The sequence below is a fragment of the Hypanus sabinus genome, chromosome 7 (assembly GCF_030144855.1).
Source record: "Hypanus sabinus isolate sHypSab1 chromosome 7, sHypSab1.hap1, whole genome shotgun sequence".
In the NCBI taxonomy this organism is placed as follows: Eukaryota; Metazoa; Chordata; class Chondrichthyes; order Myliobatiformes; family Dasyatidae; genus Hypanus; species Hypanus sabinus.
Window position 1 is genome coordinate 54098072 of NC_082712.1, and position 20153 is coordinate 54118224.

Genomic DNA, 20153 nt, shown 5'->3' on the forward strand with positions numbered 1-20153 from the left:
ACTTCTGAATTCCTAGCAGTAACCATTAGCCTTACAGACTCATATATTTAGTATTATCTGTTATGTTGTATTTGCACAGTTTGTCTTTCTTTCATTTTGGTTGTTTGTCAATTACTGTGTGCAGTTTCTCAATGATTCGATTGTATTTTTTTGTTCTACTCTGAATGCCTGCAAGAAAATGGATCACAAGGTAGTATATGATGAAATACATGTCTTTTGAGAATAGATTTACTTTGAACTTTGACCTTCAACTCTATCTCATCAAATCCTCATGATCATCCCTCTCCACTCGTCTCTTGAAGGGTTCCAGCTGTGAACTCCTGACAGTTGTTCTTCCAAGTATCAGGAAGGGTATTTGCTCAGCCATCTGTTGAGTGCAAAATCAAACTGGAGGATCTGAAAGAAAAAGAATCTGAAATATTGCAGAAATTTCATCTTGTAAGCTTTTTCTAGCCTTCCCTGTGAATGCTGGAACCTTTGCCAGGGAAGTTCAAAGCATATTAAACATGGTACTTTGAGAGAATACTTCAGGACTGTCAAAATAACAGGTTGCTATCTTCACCTATTGCTTTCTTTTTACACTACTTATTCTATAATATGTCTTATTGTAACATAATATTTTTTTATGTACAGTGGATTCCAGTTAATTGGGACACACAAGAACCAGTACTTTCTGGCCCAATTAGCCAAAGTTTCATGGAAATAGTTAAAAAGTTATAAAAAGACAAATTACTGTTTAACTGAGTAAAAAGTTATGTATTTCGAGGAAATACAGAACAAATTGGAGTGCAACTAATACTACTACAGTACTATAAATCTGTGTATTAGTTCCTAATAGTGATCAATGGAGGAATTGATTTAGTGTATGCTGCCATGTTCTTTTGATTGACTGTCAATGGACAAAATCAGTGCAACCACCGAGTGCAGATAATGGACTGCCTTCATATATTCATACATGCTTTCAACAACTGCATTTTCCAAATCTTAATTTCATTGTAACATTCAAAATAATTGTCAACACCTTTAAATTTGTGATAGTTCCTGACATGCTGAAGTAATGAGGTCATTTAATTTTCATTCCTGGCTGTATCTGGCATCTCCAAGCCTCAATGCTTGAAACCACAGTGAGCAAAACAGTTCTGAATCATCTTACTGTTCATTTCTCATGAAGCATCAGTAACAGTTTTTTGAGTATAGACACGTGCAACTACCACTATTTAAAAACTGTTTGTTCTATTGTGGTATAGTGCCTAACAGCCACAACAAGCGCACATGACTGGCGCTAGTTAGAAACTGTTCAGGAAGTCTCCTGTCCCAGTTAAGCATTGGAGTGTCCTAATCAAGTAAGGGAATCCTAACTATTTCCTTGATTAGTTTTTGGTCTTTAAGAGTTGTCCCAAATAAGTGATAACTCATTTAACTGGAATCTACTGCATCACACCGTACTGATACTGCAAACAACAATTTTCGATGTGTATATCAGTGACAATAAATCTAATTCTGATTTGCTTCTGTAGCTCTTACCAACAACATCCTCAGGCAGGGACTATTTTTGAAATCTCTCTACCTTTGCAACTGCCACCTGATTTCCAACAAGTACAGCCAGCTAAGGGTGGAGTGGGTGGAGTGAGGCTTGAAACATGATACTTCACAATTCCATTATGTGATCCTCTTAGTGAAATACTGGGTATGCAAATGAAGGCAAATAAAGACATTATGTCACCAGCTAATGCTCTCATTTTCCAGTGCTTGGATACCTCAATGATAATTACTGGTGTATTGGGGGAGGTTATGTGCTGAATGTCTTCATGCAAACAAACATCTCAGAGAAAGGAGAGACTGATCAGTTGGAAGGAAATATTTTACCACAGGCGATGTGTTATTACTGTTGTAAGTTGCTGTACTTACAGTTTGTTACTGATGAGGCCCATGGTTGTGAATTCAGGGAACTGGTGTGCTGCCTTACAAAGATGAACACACCTGGATATCAGAAAGAATAACTGTATCTCTGGTTTTTGTTCTGTACACAGAGCATGAAGAGAAAGGGTAAGCTTTCACACTTAACTTTGAGAAGGGTAAGGAGTAGCTGTTAGCACAGAACATCAATGGAGAGCTGTTAGAAGGTAAGGGCTTGTAAGCACTAACATTTCCAAATCAGCAATATTAAATTGGTAATTGGTTTGTTATTTTTACATGAAATTGTGTACAATAAAAAGCTTTGCTTTGCATGTCATCCATATAGGTCTTTTCAACACATCAGTACATTGAGGTAATAGAAAGGAAAATCAATAACAGAATGCTGAATACTACAATTATAGATAAAGTGCAGTGCAGGTAGACAACAACATACCATGATGAGGTAGATTTGTGAGGTCAAGAGTCCATCTTATTGTACCACCAGATTTTAGGACAGATTCTATCCTGTTTGAGAGCCTTATATCAATGGGATAGGAGTTGTCCTTGAATTTAGTGCTACATGTGTTTAGGGTTTTGTATCTTCTACCCCATGAGAAAGTGGGGGAGAAAGAATACTTGGGGCAAGAGAGGTCTTTGATTATGTTTGCTGCTTTACCAAGACAACATAAAATGTAGTCCATGGAAGGGAGGCTGGTTTCTGTGGTGTGTTGAGTCATGTCCACAACTCACTACAGTTTCTTGCTGTCTCGGGCAGAGTAGTTAACATACGAAGCCATGATGAATCCCAAGAGGATCCATTCAATGATGCAACTATAAAAATCAGTGAGAAGCAACAGGGACAGTTGAAGTTCTTTAGTCTCCTGAGGAAGTAAAGGTCCTGGTTGGCTTTCATGGCCATGGCGACTACTTTGTTAGATTAGTACAGACTATTGATGTTTACTCCAAGAACTTGAAAGGTTCTAAAACTATGGAACAGGCTCCTACCAAGAATGCCATCATGAGGAATATGTTGTCTCAAAGAGACAGAAGACTCCTGAGCATGTATTCTTCTTCACAGGAAAGGTCTTCAGCCTGAAATATTATCACTGTTTCCCTTCTCACAGACATGACCTGAACTATTGAGGATTTCTGTTACTTTCTGCTTATATTTAAGGCTAATTTATATATTTATTTGTAATGCAGGTTCCCCGAGGAATTCAGTCTTTTTAAGGTGGATAAGTCATTAAAATGTAACATGCATGTAACATAAAATGTATCTCATTAGTTTGGGAATAAAGTGAAGAGTATGTTAACAGCAAGAGAGAACTGAAAATGGGCAGCTGGAATGTAATTTCAGAGTTAATATCTGACTAGATAAATCAACATTTTCCTTGATTTGTTTATAAAAGGATATTTGCATACTGGATTTTTCATACTTAAGGGCAGTTTAATGGATGACCCTTTCAAACCTGGTGACTGAGCTTTCAGGACTTTGTACTGAAATGTAAGTATGGAAGTATGGACCTTGAGTCTGCCAACCTCCTGCTTCCTTTCTATTTACCCACTGGAGAGGGAGTGTCAGAAACAGAATCAGACTTAATAGCACTGACTTCTGTGATGTGAAATGTGTGTTTTGCAGCAGCAGTACAGCAAAAAGACATAATATACTATATATTACAGAAAAAAGTTCAAAAAATGGAATAATGAAGTAGTGTTCATTATTCAGGGACCACCCAGAAGTCAGATGGCAGAGGGATAGAAGCTATTCTTAAAATTTTGAGTTTGGGTCTTCAGGCTCCTGTACCTGTTCCATGGTAGTAGCAAGACGAGGACATGCCCTGGATGGTGAGGAATGTTGGTGAAGGATGATCATGAAGCACCATCCTTTGAAGATATCCTTAATGTCGTGCCTGTGATGGAGCAGGGTGAGTCTATAACCATCTGCAGCCTCTTGTGATTCTATAAGACTCAATACCAGGTGTCATGCAACCAGTTAGAGTGCTCTCCATTGTCCATCTCTTGAAATATGTAAGTGTTTGGCGACATACAACATTTCCTCCAACTCCTTAAGAAATTAAATGCTATATGGAGAGAGAAGAACTCACAAAAAGAATGAGCAGAAGACTGAAAGCTGACATTGGGCTTGAAGTAAAAATGCACTCTGATCTTTGCTTAAAATTATTAATGTCCTAGGAGACACAATGGTACACTGAACAGAACATTTCTTAAATTTTCTTTCTCCATAATGCGCCATAATAAATTCTCCATAATAAAAGAAGAGAAGATAGTGTAGCTTAAGTTTATACCACATCAATATGTGATGCAATACACTTAGAAGAGCCTCAGATTTCATATTAATAGATCCTGCAGATGTTATCTGTGAAGAAACACTAAGTATCCCCTAAGGACTACAGGGGAATGAATGTGCATGTGTGTTCCTGAGATTAGTCGGCTATTCCACGAGAGATGATAGGGCAATCTGGTATTTCATTGCAGATGGGTTAGTTGATCCTTTAAAGGCATGACTGGCCAGAAAGTATCTAATGAGGTGTACGTTCTGCAAAGGGATGTAGATCTGATTTCTGAAACAGTACACCGTGTCTGTGCTCCTCCCTTTTCTGGTGGACATAACCTTCTAGGCAGAAAGTTGATCTAACTCTCAGGAAGAAGTTTTTGGTGCCAAGTTATTAACCACATGGCATTCTTTGCATAGCTTCTTGAATCTGTCTTCAGAGACTGATTCACTGAAGCACGTTGCCAATGCTGCCTCACATTGCACCAATAGGCATTTGTGGAAGGTCTGTATGTGCACTTACACCCCACTGGTATCTTTTATCCAGAAGCAGATCTTGTGAAATCTATGTGCTAAAGTTACTTAGTCACAATGCAAACAGGATTGAAATAAATTTGCAAACCTCTCATTCCTGGCAATACTTCCTTATCATGATAATGAGTATGATGACAATGTGAATGATGCTGGAATAAGAAACCTCCTGTTCTTAATCATAAACATGAGAAAGTCTGCAGATGCCAGAAATCCAACGCAACATGAACAAAATGCTGGAGAACCTCAGTAGGTCAGACACCATGTATGGAAATGAGTAAACTGACAATGAGTCTAGCTCTGCAACTTAGAAGGGAGGAGGAGAAGAGCTCAAAAGGGCAGGCAGGAAGGCAGAGGAGGCAGCTGTTAAAAAATGAAATCAAATTATTACAAAGAGGTGACATAGAGTTGGAAGGTGTTGAATCACTGTGGATAGAGCTAAGGAACTGCAAGGGTAAAAACATCAGAATGGGAGTTATACACCAAACCCCAAATAATAGTAAGCATGTGGTCTATAAATTACAATGGGGGATATAAATCGCATGCCAAAAGGGCAATGTTACAATAATCATGGGAGATTTCAATATGCAAGTAAATTGGGAAAATCAGGTTGGTACAGGATTACAGGAGGGGGAGTTTCTAGAATGCCTACAAAATGACTATTAGAGCAGCTTGTGTTTGAGCCTACTGGGGGATCAGCTACTCTGTATTGAGTGTTGTTCAATGAACCAGAATTGATTAGAGAACTTAAGGTGAAAGAACCCTTCAAGGAAATGATCACAATATGATGGAATTCACACTGAATTATGAGAAGGAGAATCTAAAGTCAGATGTATCAGAATTACAGTGGAATAAATGGATTTACAGAGGCATGAGAGGGGAGTTGGCCAGAATTGATTGGAAAAGAACACTGGCAGGATGATAATAGAACAGCAATGGCTGGAATTTCTGGAAGCAATTCAGAAGGCACAGGATATATACACCCCAAAGAGGAAGTAGTATTCTAAAGGCAAGATGACACAACCGAGGCTAACAAGAGAAGTCAAAGTCAACATAAGAGCCAAACAGAGAACATATAATAGAGAAGAAATTAAAGGACAATTTAAAAAAACCAACAGAGGGTAAATAAAAAAGTCATTAAGAAGGTAAAGCCACAGAAATGTAGAGAGGTGAGAGTGGATATCAGACTGCTGGATAATGATGCTGGAGAGTTAGTATTGGGGACAAGGAAGTAATGGATAAACTGAATAAATATTTTGCATCAGTCTTCACTGTGGAAGACACTACCATTATAATGGAAGTTCCAGGTGTCAGGAGTCATGAAGTGTGTGAAGTTACCATTACTGAAGAGAATGGTCTTGGGAAACTGAAAGGTCTGAAGGTAGATAAGTCACCTGGATGGTGTACACATCAGGGTTATGATAGAGAAGACTGAAGAGATTGTGGAGGCAATAGTAATTATCTTTCAAGAATCACTAGATTCTGGAATGGTTCTGGAAGACTGGAAAATGACAAATGTCACTCCACTCTTCAAGAAGGGAGAGAGGCAGAAGAAATGAAACTATAAGCCAATTAGTCTGACCTAAGTGGTTGGGAAAGTGCTGGAGTCAATTAATAAGGATGTGGTTTTGGGGTACTTGGAGGCACATGATAAAATAGGCCGTAGTCAGCATATTTTCCTCAAGGGAAAATCTTGCCCAATTCATGCCCTATTGGAATTCTATGAAAAACTACATGAAGATAGGTGGAGGTGCATTAGTTTTGAGGAGGCTATAGGAGACAGATAAGGAAAATCAGCAAAGAAATGGCAGATAGAATACAGTGTCGGGAAATGTATGGTCATGCACTTTGTAGAAGAAATGAAAGGGTTAGCTTGGATTTTACTATAATCTCTCATTACAGAAGAATAGCTCAAAGCCTATCATGAAGAATTGTTATTGATATTGAAGGAAAGAATTAAATGAGATGTTGCATCTAATTTAACCTTTGGCAAACCCTGATGCTTTACAAACCCCTTCTCAGCCAATTGTTCTCTTTTGCTTTCACTTAGGACAAAAAAATGCAACATTTTGTGCTGACGTGACATTTGTAGCATCTGTTGGCACCCAGTCTGTGAATGGAATGACAAGTGTAATGTTAGAGAAATGTAAAATAATTTGGGAGAAACTGTTGAGACTGCTTTAATTCGACACATTTGATTAAATTCAATCTGAAACTAGAACTCCTATATATCATTAAAACTTGCTCAAGCAGTGTTGTGCTATCAGGCATAGTGACTGAAGACGTGGGAGATGCAGGCATTTCAAGGCTGCTTACATTCAACAAGTTGAGTTTGTTACTTTATGCAGTGCAATGTGATTGTAAAATTGTCTGCCCTGCTGCATTATTTGCCTGATATGTAAACAGCTACTGTACCTGATGCAGGTTCTTGAGCTGAAATGATGACTATCCCTTGGCCTCCACCATGCTCTTACAGTGAAACTACAAGTGCTGCCTTTTTTGGAAAAGTTACCAAGACATGCTTCTCAATGTTATGGAGGGTTTAAACTTATTTGGCAGGGGGGTGGGGACCAGAGTGATAGTGATGAAGATGAGGCAGTTGGTTTGCAAACAGAGGTAATGTGTAGTGAAACCCTTAGCAAGGAGAGTCTGATGATAGGGCAAAATTGCAGTCAACAGGGTGAGTTGCAATGTAAAAGACAGACAAAATCAAAAAAAAGGATAATGAATAAAGGACTGTAGGTGTTATATAATAAATGCACGCAATATATGGAATAAGGTAGATGAACTTGTAGCACAGTTACAGATTGGCATGAATGACACTACTGAAGATGTGCAACAGTTTACTGGTAAATCATAAAGCAAGAGTTTCAACTGAAAACATTGTTTAAGACATCTTTTATGAAGAAAATTGTGGTGAACTATTGTCGAAAGCATTGAGGAGGCGGACAGAGGCAGGACTGGTATGGGGCATGAGCCATGCTGAGGTATTGCGAGGTGCAACAGGTTTGAATCACAGAGACAGAGTTCATATTAGTGCCAGAGATGGAGTGTGCGATTTGTTGACGAATCAATACTGAAAAGTTTCGATGCTCCCCCACCTAACCCAGGTCTGAGGTTGGATTGCTCCAAGCATTGAGCTGATTTGGTGAGATCCAGAATGGCTTCGGGCTGGATAGCCCAGATGTTTTGGGACACTGTGATCCTGGTCCTAGAATTTGGCACCACTCAGTGCTTGGACAATTTAAATACCTGTCCAGATAGACTGGAAAGGTACGGAGGCAAGGGTCAGGCTGATATCATTCACTCTTCTGCAAATGTTTATTCCTTTCTCCGTGGCACCAAGACTGTGAATTGTTCTGACTGCTATGCATTTCTGCCCCGCTGATATGATGAACTGGAGACCAAGGCTTAGCTAGGGCCTGCTCTGGGACTCAGTCTGGATCAGAGAGCTTTTGGCTTCATTCTATTGCTTGCATGATGTGTTTTTCCCCCTCTCTATTTCTCTGCACAGTGGCTTTTTTAAAATTGGGTTATTCCAGTTTCTTGCTTTATGGCTGCTTATAAGCAGACAAATTTCAAGGTGTATTATTTATGCAGTCTTTGATAATAAATATACTTTGAAGCTTTGAATGACGTTACAAGCACGCTGAATCATGGCTGAAAGAAGGTTATAGCTGGAAGCTTAATATTCAGGGATGCACATTGTATTGAAAAGATAAGCAGGTAGGCAAAGAGATGGCATGGCTCTGTGGTAAAAAAAAATGAAATCAGTTCCTTAGGAAGATGTGACATAGAATGGGAAGATGTAGAGTTCTTATGGGTAGAGCTAAGAAACTAAAAGGATAAAGAGATCCAGATGGGAGTTATATACAGATCTCCAAGCAGTAGCAAAGATGTGGGCTACAAATTACAATGGAAGATAGAAAATATATAGAAAATATATATATATATATATATATGATAGTCATGGGAGATTTCAATATGCAGGTAGATTGGGAAAATCAGGTTGGTATTGGATCCCAAAATGATTATTTTGTGGAATACAGACTGAAACACTTGAGAATATAGACCTTAGAGAAGCTGAGAAGATCATGGGGGGTCTCTCTTCCCGACATTACAGTCATTTACACCAAACAGTGCACCCACAAAGCTAACAGCATTATGAAGGACCCCACGCACCCCTCATACAAACTTCTCCATCCTGCCATCTGGCAAAAGGTACCAAAGCATTCGGACTCTCATAACCAGACTGTGCAACAGTTTCTTCCCCCAAGCCATCAGACTCCTCAATACCTAGAGTCTAGACTGAAATCTACATCATTTATTATTATATTGAAATTTGTCCTCTACTGTGCCTATTCTCTTGTTTATTAATCAATTACAATTACTGCCCTGCACTGTTTTGTGCACTTTATGTAGTCCTGTGTAGGTCTGTAGTCTAGTGTAGTTTTTTGTGTGTTTTACATAGTCCAGTGTAGCCTTGAGTTATCTCACATAGTCTGGTGTAGTTTTGTGTTGTTTCATGTAGCACCAGGGTCCTTGAGGAATGTTGTTTTGTTTTACTGTGTACTGTACTAGCAGTTTATGGTCAAAATAACAATAAAAAGTGACTTGACTTGATGAAGAAAGAGGATGTGCTGGAGCTTTTGAAAAGCATTAAGTTAGATAAGTCACCAGGACCAGACAAGATATACCCCAGGCTACCATGGGAAGCAAGGGAGGAGATTGTGCAGCCTCTGGAGATGATCTTTGCATCGTCAATAAGGACAGGAGAAATACCAGAGGATTGCATGTTATTCCCTTGTTCAAGAAAAGGAGTAGAGATAATTCAGGAAATTATAGACCAGTGAGTCTTACTTCAGACTCACTTCAGACTTGGAAATGATCCTGAGAGGCAGGATCTATGAGCATTTGGAGAGACATAATCTGATTATGGATAGTCAGCATGGCTTTGTCAAGGGAAAGTCTTGCCTTATGAACCTAAATTAATTCGTTGAGGATGTAATAAAACACACATCGATGAAGGCAGAGTAGTGATGTGTGTATATGGATTTCAGTAAGGCATTTGTTAAGGTTCCCCATGCAAGGTTCATTCAGAAAGGTTCATTCAGAGGCATGGTTTCCAAGGAAACCTTGCTTTGTGGATCCAGAATTGGCTTGCCCATTGAAGGCAAAGTATGGTTGTAAATGGTTCATATTCTTCATGGAGGTTGGTGACCAGTGGTATTCCACAGGGATGTATTCTGGGACCCCTCCTCTTTGTGATTTATATAAATGACCTTGATAAAGAAGTAGAAGGTGGGTTAGTAAGTTTGCTGATGACACAAAGGTTGGGGGTGTTGTGGATATTCTGGAGGGCTGTCAGAGGTTACAGTGGAACATTGGTAGGATGCAGAACTGGGCTGAGAAGTGACAGACAGAGTTCAAACTAGATAAGTGTGAAGTGGTTCATTTCGATAGAGCAAATTTGAAGACAGAATATAGAAACATAGAAAAATAGAAAATAGGTGCAGGAGTAGGCCATTCGGCCCTTCAAGCCTGCACCACCATTCAGTATGATCATGACTGATCATCCAACTCAGAACCCTGTACCTGCTTTCTCTCCATACCCCCTGATCCCTTTAGCCACAAGGGCCATATCTAACTCCCTCTTAAATATAGCCAATGAACCGGCCTCAACTGTTTCCTGTGGCAGAGAATTCCACAGCTTCGCCACTCTCTGTGTGAAGATGTTTTTTCTCATCTCGGTCCTTTATCCTTAAACTGTGACCCCTCGTTCTGGACTCCCCCAACATCGGCAACAATCTTCCTGCATCTAGCCTGTCCAATACCTTTAGAATTTTATATGTTTCAATAAGATCCTCCCTCAATCTTCTAAATTCCATTGGGTATAAGCCTAGTCGATCCATTCTTTCTTCATATGAAAGTCCTGCTATCCCAGGAATCAATTTGGTGAACCTTCTCTGTACTCCCTCTATGGCAAGAATGTCTTTCCTCAGATTAGGGGAACAAAACTGCACACAATACTCTAGGTGCGGTCTCACCAAGGCCTTGTACAACTGCAGTAAAACCTCCCTGCTCCTGTACTCAGATCCTTTTGCTATGAATGCCAACATACTATTTGCCTTTTTCACCGCCTGCTGTACCTGCATGCCCACCTTCAATGACTGGTGTACAATGACACCCAGGTCTCGTTGCATCTCCCCTTTTCCTAATCAGCCTCCGTTCAGATAATAACCTGTTTTCCTGTTCTTGCAACCAAAGTGGATAACCTCACATTTATCCACATTAAATTGCACCTGCCATGAATTTGCCCACTCACCTAACCTATCCAAGTCACCCTGCATCCTCTTAGCATCCTCCTCACAGCTAACACCGCTGCCCAGCTTTGTGTCATCTGCAAACGTGGAGACGTTGCATTTAATTCCCTCATCTGAATCATTAATATATATTGTAAACAACTGGGATCCCAGCACTGAGCCTTGCGGTACCCCACTAGTCAGTGTCTGCCATTCTGAAAAGGTCCCATTTACTCCCACTCTTTGCTTCCTGTCTGCCAACCAATTCTCTATCCACATCAATACCATACCCCCAATACTGTGAGCTTTAAGTTTGCACACTAATCTCCTGTGTGGGACCTTGTCAAAAGCCTTTTGAAAATCTAAATATACCACATCCACTGGCTCTGCCCTATCCACTCTACTAGTTACATCTTCAAAAAATTCCATAAGATTCATCAGACATGATTTTCCTTTCACAAATCCATGCTGACTTTGTCCAATGATTTCACCCCTTTCCAAATGTGCTGTTATCACATCTTTGATAACCGACTCTAGCATTTTCCCCACCACCGATGTCAGACTAACCGGTCTATAATTCCCCGGTTTCTCTCTCCCTCTTTTTTAAAAAGTGGGGTTACGTTAGCCACCCTCCAATCCTCAGGAACTAACCCAGAATCTAAGGAGTTTTCAAAAATTATCACTAATGCATCCACTATTTCTTGGGCTACTTCCTTAAGCACTCTGGGATGCAGACCACCTGGCCCTGGGGATTTATCTGCCTTTAATCCCTTCAATTTACCTAACACCACTTCCCTTCTAACATGTATTTCCCTCAGTTCCTCCATCTCACTAGACCCTCAGTTCCTTACTATTTCCGGAAGATTATTGATGTCCTCCTTAGTGAAGACAGAACCAAAGTAGTTATTCAATTGGTCTGCCATGTCTTTGTTCCCTATGATCAATTCACCTGTTTCTGACTGTAAAGGACCTACATTTGTCTTGGCCAATCTTTTTCTTTTCACATATCTATAAAAGCTTTTACAGTCAGTTTTTATGTTCCCTGCCAGCTTTCTCTCAATCTTTTTTCCCTTTCCTAATTAAGCCCTTTGTCCTCCTCTGCTGGTCTCTGAATTTCTCCCAGTCCTCAGGTGTGCCGTGTTTTTTTGCTAATTTATATGTTTCTTCTTTGGACTTGATTCTATCCCTAATTTCCCTTGTCAGCCATGGGTGCACTACCTTCCCTGGTTTATTCTTTTGCCAAACAGGGATGAACAATTGTTGTAGTTCATCCATGCAATCTTTAAATGCTTGCCATTGCATATCCACCATCAACCCTTTAAGTACCATTTGCCAGTCTACCTTATCTAATTTACGTCTCATACCTTCAAGGTTACCCTTCTTTAAGTTCAGAACCTTTGTTTCTGAATTAACTATGTCACTCTCCATCTTAATGAAGAATTCCACCATATTATGGTCACTTACCCAAGGGGCTTCGCACGACAAGATTGCTATCTAACCCTTCCTCATTGCTCAATACCCAATCTAGAATGGCCTGCTCTCTAGTTGGTTCCTCGACATGTTGGTTCAGAAAACCATCCCAAGAAATCCTCTTCCTTAGCACACTTACCAATTTGGTTCACCCAATCTATATGTAGATTGAAGTCACCCATTATAATTACTGTTCCTTTATTGCACGCATTTCTAATTTCTTGTTTAATGCCATCCCCAACCTCACTACTACTGTTAGGTGGCCTGTACACAACTCCCACCAGCGTTTTCTGCCCCTTAGTGTTATGCAGCTCTACCCATATCGATTCCACATCCACCACGCTAATGTCCTTCCTTTCTATTGCGTTAATCTCCTCTCTAACCAGCAATGCTACCCCACCTCCTTTTCTTTCCTGTCTATCCCTCCTGAATATTGAATATCCCTGGATGTTGAGCTCCCATCCTTGGTCACCCTGGAGCCATGACTCTGTGATCGCAACTATATCATATTCATTAATAATTATCTGCACTTTCAATTCATCCACCTTGTTACAAATGCTCCTCGCATTGACACACAAATCCTTCAGGCTTGTTTTTACAACACTCTTAGCCCTTATAGAATTATGTTGAAAAGTGGCTCTTTTTGCCCTGGATTTGCCTGCCTGCCACTTTTACTTTTCACCTTACTACTTTTTGCTTCCACCCTCATTTTACACCCCTCTGTCTCTCTGCACTTGTTCCCATCCCCCTGCCACATTAGTTTAAAGCCTCCTGAACAGCAGTAGCAAACGCTCCCCCTAGGACATTGGTTCCAGTCCAGCCCAGGTACAGACCGTCCTGTTTATTCCGGTCCCACCTCCTCCAGAACTGGTTCCAATGCCCCAGAAATTTGAATTCCTCCCCCTGCACCATTTTTCAAGCCACGTATCCAATCTGAAATATCTTCCTATTTCTACTCTGACTAGCACATGGCACTTGTAGTAATCCAGAGATTATTACCTTTGTGGTCCTACTTTTTAGTTTATCTCCTAATTCCCTAAATTCACCTTGTAGGACCTCATCCTGTTTTTTTACCTATGTTGTTGGTACCTAAGTGCACCACAACCATTGGCTGTTCACCCTCCCATTCCAGAATGTCCTGCAGCCGCTCAGAGACATCCTTGACCCTTGCACCAGGGAGGCAACATACCATCCTGGAGAATCGTTTGCGGCAACAGAAATACCTATCTATTCCCCTTACAATCAAATCCGCTATCACTATAGCTCTCCCACTCCTTTTCCTTCCCTCCTGTGCCACAGAGCCACCCATGGTGCAATGAACTTGGCTGCTGCTGCCTTCCCCTGATGAGACATCTCCCCCAACAGTATCCAAAACAGTATATCTCTTTAGGAGGGAGATGACCTCCTGCACTACCTGCCCACTGCTACGCTGTCTAGTGGCCACCCCTTCCCTTTCTGCCTGTGTAGCCTTTACCTGCGGTGTGTCCAACTCACTGAACGTGCTATTCACAACTTTCTCAGCATCACGGATGCTCCAGTATGAATCTAATCGCAGCTCCAGACGCTCAATGCGGTCTGCCAGAAGCTGCAGTTGGACACACTTCCTGCACACATTGTCGTCAGGGACACTGGAAGCATCCCTGATTTCCCATATGCTGTAGGATGAACAAACCACAGGCCTGATCTCAGCTGCCATGACCTATCCAATACTTGCTTCAACTTTTGAAACTTTCTCCTTTGAAATTAGTATTAATGGTAAGATTCTTAGTATTAATGGTAAGATTCTTAGTATTAATGGTAAGATTCTTGGCAGTATGGAAGATCAGAGAGATCTTGGTATCCATGTCCATAGGTTGCAGTGCAGATTGACAGATTTGTTAAGAAGGCGTATGGTGTGTGTTGGCATTTGTCAACCATGGGATTGAGTTCAAGAGCTGTAAGGTAGTGTTACAGCTATATTGGACCTCAGTTAGACATCTCTTGAAGAACTGTGTTCAATTCTGGTCACCTCATTACAGGAAGGATATAGATACTATAGAGAGAGTGCAGAGGAGATTTACAAGGGTGTTGCCTGGATTGGAGAGCATGTCTTCTGAGGATAGGTTGAGTGAACTTGGCCTTTTCTCCTTGGAGCTATGGAGGACAAGGGGTTGACCTACTAGAGATGTATCAGATGATGGGAGGCATTCATTGTGTGGATAGCCAATGGCTATCCTAGGGCTGAGGAGGCTTCCAAGGTACTTAGAAGTAGGTGCAGAGGGGATGTCAGGGGTGGGTATTGCACACAGAGAGTCGTGGGCCAAATGACATAATGCTGCTCCTATATCTTATGGTCAAACGTCTCTGAATGTGCAAGCATTCAGTAGAAGTTATGAGAACCTAAGAACATAAGAAATAGGAGCAAGAGTAGGCCATCCAGCCCATTGAGCCTGCCCCGCCATTCAATAAGATCATGGCTGATCTGTCTGTAAACTCAGCTCCATCTACCTGCCTTTTCCCTATAATCCTTAATTCCCTTACTATGTAAAAACCTATCCAACTGTTTCTTAAATATATTTAGTGAAGAAGCCTCAACTGCTTCCCTGGACAGAGAATTCCACAGATTCACCACTCTCTGAGAAAAAGTTTCTCCTCATCTCTGTCCTAAATCTTCTCACTTATCATTTAGAAAAGTCGTATCAGCAAAATCAAAATCCCATTTCCGATCCTGATGAATAAGAGCAGTATGACTCTTCATGCCAGTTTCTGCATACATTCTTTCTAAGTAACAGGAAAGTTTAATCATTTACCCTGAATCAAATAAAATATGTTTGGACAATAAACAATGAAATGCTATCAGAATTTTCAACTATATTCTGATAAGATTGTCAAGATTGTTTAATGAATTTCCAGTACACAAGTGTAAAGGAGAGCAAAATAATTGTTACTCCGAATCTGATGCAGCACAAAAAATACAATAAGATAAAGAAAACAACAATTTTAAAAGATAATAATATGAAGACATACGATAGATTGATTTTATTTCCATAAATTGATGATAGGCACTCGAGTGTCTGTACAGAAGATGAGTGAAAGGAAGTTATAAAGTAGTGGTGTTGGGGATTGTGGCAAGTTGGGTTAGTGGGTAGAGGTGCTTGTCAGCCTTCCTTTTTGGGGAAAGTAACAGGCATGGATGCTACATAGCCTCCTTCCTGATGGGAGTGAGCCAAACAATCCATGAGCATGATTGGTGAGATCCTTCATGATGCTACAGTCCCTTTTCTGGTATCTTTCTGTATATATGATGACAGGTAGGCTAGTACCAGAAATGCATTGTCTGCCACACTGCAGTTTCTGTACCATGCAGTGCTGCAACAAGTTGACATGCTCTCTATTGTCATGAGCACAGTCCAGGACAGCTTCTTTCATCAGGCCAGCAGATTCATCAATACACATTGATCTGATTGTATCTGACTGTACATACTGTATACAAAATAATTATGTATACAGTCTTAGTGTTTGAGCAATATCCTTCCACACTTCCCCTCTTTATTGCTTGTACATTGTGACGGAGATGCAACATAAAGATTTTTACTCTCTTGGCTGTAGAAATAAATTATTATTATTAATATAGATGTGTATTTTCCAACTCTCTTCAGTTTCCTCCGAATATAGAGGAATTGGTGAGCTTCCCTGATTGTGTTGAATGTTTTCTGGTACCATGAGAGGTTGTGTAAGATGTACACTCCCAGGAGTTTGAAACTGCCCATAGTTTCCTCTGCTGTGCTGCCAACGTAAAGTGGAATGGAGTGTTGTAAGTTCTCCTGATGTTGATAACCATCTCCTTTGTCTTATTGAAATTGAGGACGAGGTTATTTTCCCAGCAGCAAGACTCAAGCTCTTCCAGTTCCTCTCTGTAGGCCACCTTGTCGTAGTTGCTGATGAGCCCCACCATTGGAAAACTTAACAATGTGATTTCTTGCGTGTTTGGTCATGCAGTCATATGTAGGAAGAGTGTAAAGCCTTGGCCGAGTCCAGTGTTATGTATAGTTCATTTTCATTTGCAAATAGTGACTTCAGAGAAGAACCTTGTTAAATTTGTACTATATATTTGAAAAGTATAGTAGTCATAATAACAATTACACACTTCCATTAATTTTTGCTTTTATCAGAAGTTACTATCTTGGTGAAATGATTGAAATTACAGTGTACATTAGCAATATAAAACTGCACCCTCATTCTACAGCACTTTAAAGGCTTGTTAATGTGTGGCATTGTGTTTCTGATAATGCTAGAATGAGGTGTAGCATTAGTGCATAATGTTAGTTGACAGGTAGTATCTTGGTACATGCATTTTGTACTTTGGTGATATGAGCGCAAAGCATTTTGATGTATCATTTAAAATAACCTCTTGTTGAATCAAACCATGACAAACTTCTTCATATTGTTATTGTAAAATATTTATCGGTCTCAAGTGTCTTCCAAACCTGACCTTAAAATATTATTATCTCTCTTGCCTGATCTCAAAAACAAAAGAATTCTAACAAGTGGGATCACTATTATCATAAGCTAATTTAATTTAGTTCATAATATAGCTCATAATTTGATTAAATCAACAAAGGCTAAGGTATTTTGTTGTGGGAAAAATAATTTGATTGTAGCAATAGTTAAAGTTAAGTAGGAAATGACTCACTTTCAGAATTACGTAAAATGAAATCTGAACCAACTGCGCTCAAGATGTTACACCTAATTTCTGAGAGTCTGCCAATGCATGTAGAATGTCAATTCAACTGTCTCCAAGTATGCCCCTGGTCATTTTTTGTTGGTGATCCTTTTCCTACCCTTCCAAAATGTTTATTCATCACAGAATGCAATTATTGCACATGAAGAGTAAAAACTCTGTTTGCAGGGTAACTAGATTTTAATCTTTTTTAATAACCATGCTCCTTCATGTACTTCCTTTCTGATGGAAATAATTTTGATTATTCATTCAAATAAATTTTCTATTTCCATATTTAGTAGCCCAGCTCCAATGGGATTTCACAGTCATGTAGTGTTTAGCATATGTGTATGTATATATATATAAAGCAACATAAACTTCCTTCCATCAAATCTCAGCTTGCAAAGCTTGCAATGCATGGCTGCAAATTTAAATCAGATTCCCGAGCAGTGATTCATCTCGTTATAAATCTGGCTTATTCAACTTGTCAAAAACTATCTTCTGTAAGATTTTTATTTCAATTCTTCATTTGTATCTCAAGCAGGTTAAAAAAAGATACCTCAGCATTTTAAGGGCTGTTAGATAGTTCATGGATATAAGAAAAATTCAGAAATATGGGCTGTGTAGGAGGGAAGGGTTAGATTGACATACAGTAGTTTATATAGCTTGGCAAAATACCATGGGCTGAAGGACACAGACTGTGCTGTATTGTTCTATGTTTGTTCTGATAGAGCAACATATTAGAATTCACTGCCTCTCTTTTACTTCATTCCCCAAATTTCCTATGGTCTTTCCTACAACTAGATATCACTGCTCCAAGATTAACTTTCCAGATTCTGCTTCTGAGACTCAGGCCATTAGAGGGAAACATGAATAATTATGATTAGTTGGCCTTCTGTTTCTCCCACTGCCTACAAACTATCAACTATGTCCAGTTCCAGAACATATACTTACTGGGTCAACACCACACACATAACTGGACAAACTGCAGAAGCTGTATTTTGGCTGTCTATGTTTTATAAGATAAGCTGTCACACAGCCAGCCAAACTCAACAGGACAACATGCAGAAATCAAATGGAACATGAATGGCTTCTTTTTTGGAAGCAGGAAGTCCATTATAGAATTGATATTTATTTTATTTATTGAGTTGCAGCACAGAATAGGCCCTTCTGGCCTTACTATCCACGGCACTGAGCCATCCCCCAAATTAATCCACGTCTAACCGTGGCCAATTATCTACCAACTGGTGGGTCTTTGGGCTGTGGGAGGAAACTAGAGCACCTGGAGGAAGCCAATGCAGTCATAAGGAGAACGTACAATCTCCTTACAGGCAGTGGTGGGAATTGAATCCGGGTTGTGTTGTGCTAACCAGTATGCTGCCCTCCTGACCTGAAAATATAGAAACAAACCACTTGACCTAGTCAGACTAATTTAGATCTCTGTGAGAGAAATGTCAGTTCTATAATTGAGCCTATTCCTCAAAGCACTGTTTTTTGTCTTTTGACTCTCTTTCTAAAGGCTTAAATCTTCTAATGCTCAGAGAGTTGGTGTATCATCATGAGTATAATAGGTTCTTCTTTCATTTCACAGAACACAGAAAGTGTCACATAGCCCTCTTGGCCATAACAGTTTCATTCATCAAATTCTTCATCCCACCACAAAGTACATAATAATGAATTTTCCATGACATTTTTTCTATATTGTACCTATATTTTCTATATTTGGCTTATCATTTTATATCAGTGGTTCTACAAAACTTCCTCCACTGATTACAGTTTCTTTTTATTAATTTTTGTCAAGACTATGCTGTTAGGAACTCTATCAAGTCAACTTTCAAACTCTTTGCTCTTAGGAGACAAATATAATCTAGTTGAATGCACTAATGTGTTTGAAATAACCTCGCTGAGGCTTCAGCCTACTTCCTATGGTGTGGTGGTCAAAACCGAGTGTAGATGAACAAAATCACCCCGGCTTTGTGCTCTATGGCTCTGTTTAATTAAAAATCCAACAACTTGTATGCAATCTTAATTTCTCAACTTTTGTTACCTTCAAAGACATATGCGCACATAAACAATTTTTTTCCCTGCACTTCCCTTAAGAATTATGCCCTTTATACTTATGGTATCACTCAATGCTCCTTCTGACATGTATCTTTTTAAGATTCACCTCGTCATCATCCCACAAGTCTTCATCCTTTGCATTAGCTTGCCTATATGTTTGTGATATTTATTACAATGCTCTCCAGAATTTACTGCACTTCAAAATTTTATGCCACCTTTCAAATTATGAAATAGATTCCCTGTGCACCTCCATTCCACTGAAAAATATTTCATACAAAGGACACTACTGTGGCTGACAAGTGAAGTCAGAGCCAAAATAAAAGCAAAAGAGAGGGCATACAAGGAAGCTAAAGCTAGTGGAAAGATAGAGGGTTGGGAAGCTTTCAAAAACTTGAAGAAGGAAACTAAGAAGGTCATTAGGAAGGAAAAGATGAATTATGAAAGGAAGCTGGCAACCAATGTCAAATAAAATACTAAAAGCTCTTTTAAATATATAAAGGGTAAAAGAGAGTTGAGGGTAGATTTAAGACCAATAGAAAATCATGCTGGAGATATTGTAATGAGAGAAGCAGAGATGGCAGGGGAACTGAATGCATATTTTGCACCAGTCTTCACGGTGGAAGAGACTCACAGTATACCTAACATTCAAGAATGTTAGGGAAGTGAAGAATGTGCAATGAAAATTGTGACTGAGAAAGTGCTCAGAAAACTTAATGGTCTGAGGGTGGATAAATCTCCTGGTCCTGATGGAATGCACCCATGTGTTGTGAAGGAAGTAGCTGGAGAGATTACAGAGGGATTAATAATGATCTTTCAAGGATCGATAGATCCTGCCAATGTACCCAATGACTGGAAATTTTTTAATGTTTCTCTGCTATTTAAGAAGGGTGGGAGGCAGCAT

General features: G+C 39.7%; 1 long non-coding RNA gene across 10 annotated transcripts in view; it reads left to right on the forward strand.

The window, feature by feature from the left end:
• Positions 1-2040: 2040 nt before the first annotated feature.
• The window catches only part of LOC132396776 (uncharacterized), a 124925-nt gene continuing 106812 nt past the window's right edge, over positions 2041-20153 (forward strand). For 8 of the 10 annotated variants that reach the window (XR_009513122.1, XR_009513113.1, XR_009513116.1 and 5 more), the window contains exon 1: positions 3480-3821. This is a non-coding gene — a long non-coding RNA (uncharacterized LOC132396776). Of the gene's footprint in view, positions 2124-3354; positions 3401-3479; positions 3822-20153 lie in introns of those variants that run through there. The other 2 variants (XR_009513117.1, XR_009513118.1) reach the window with 2 other exon arrangements.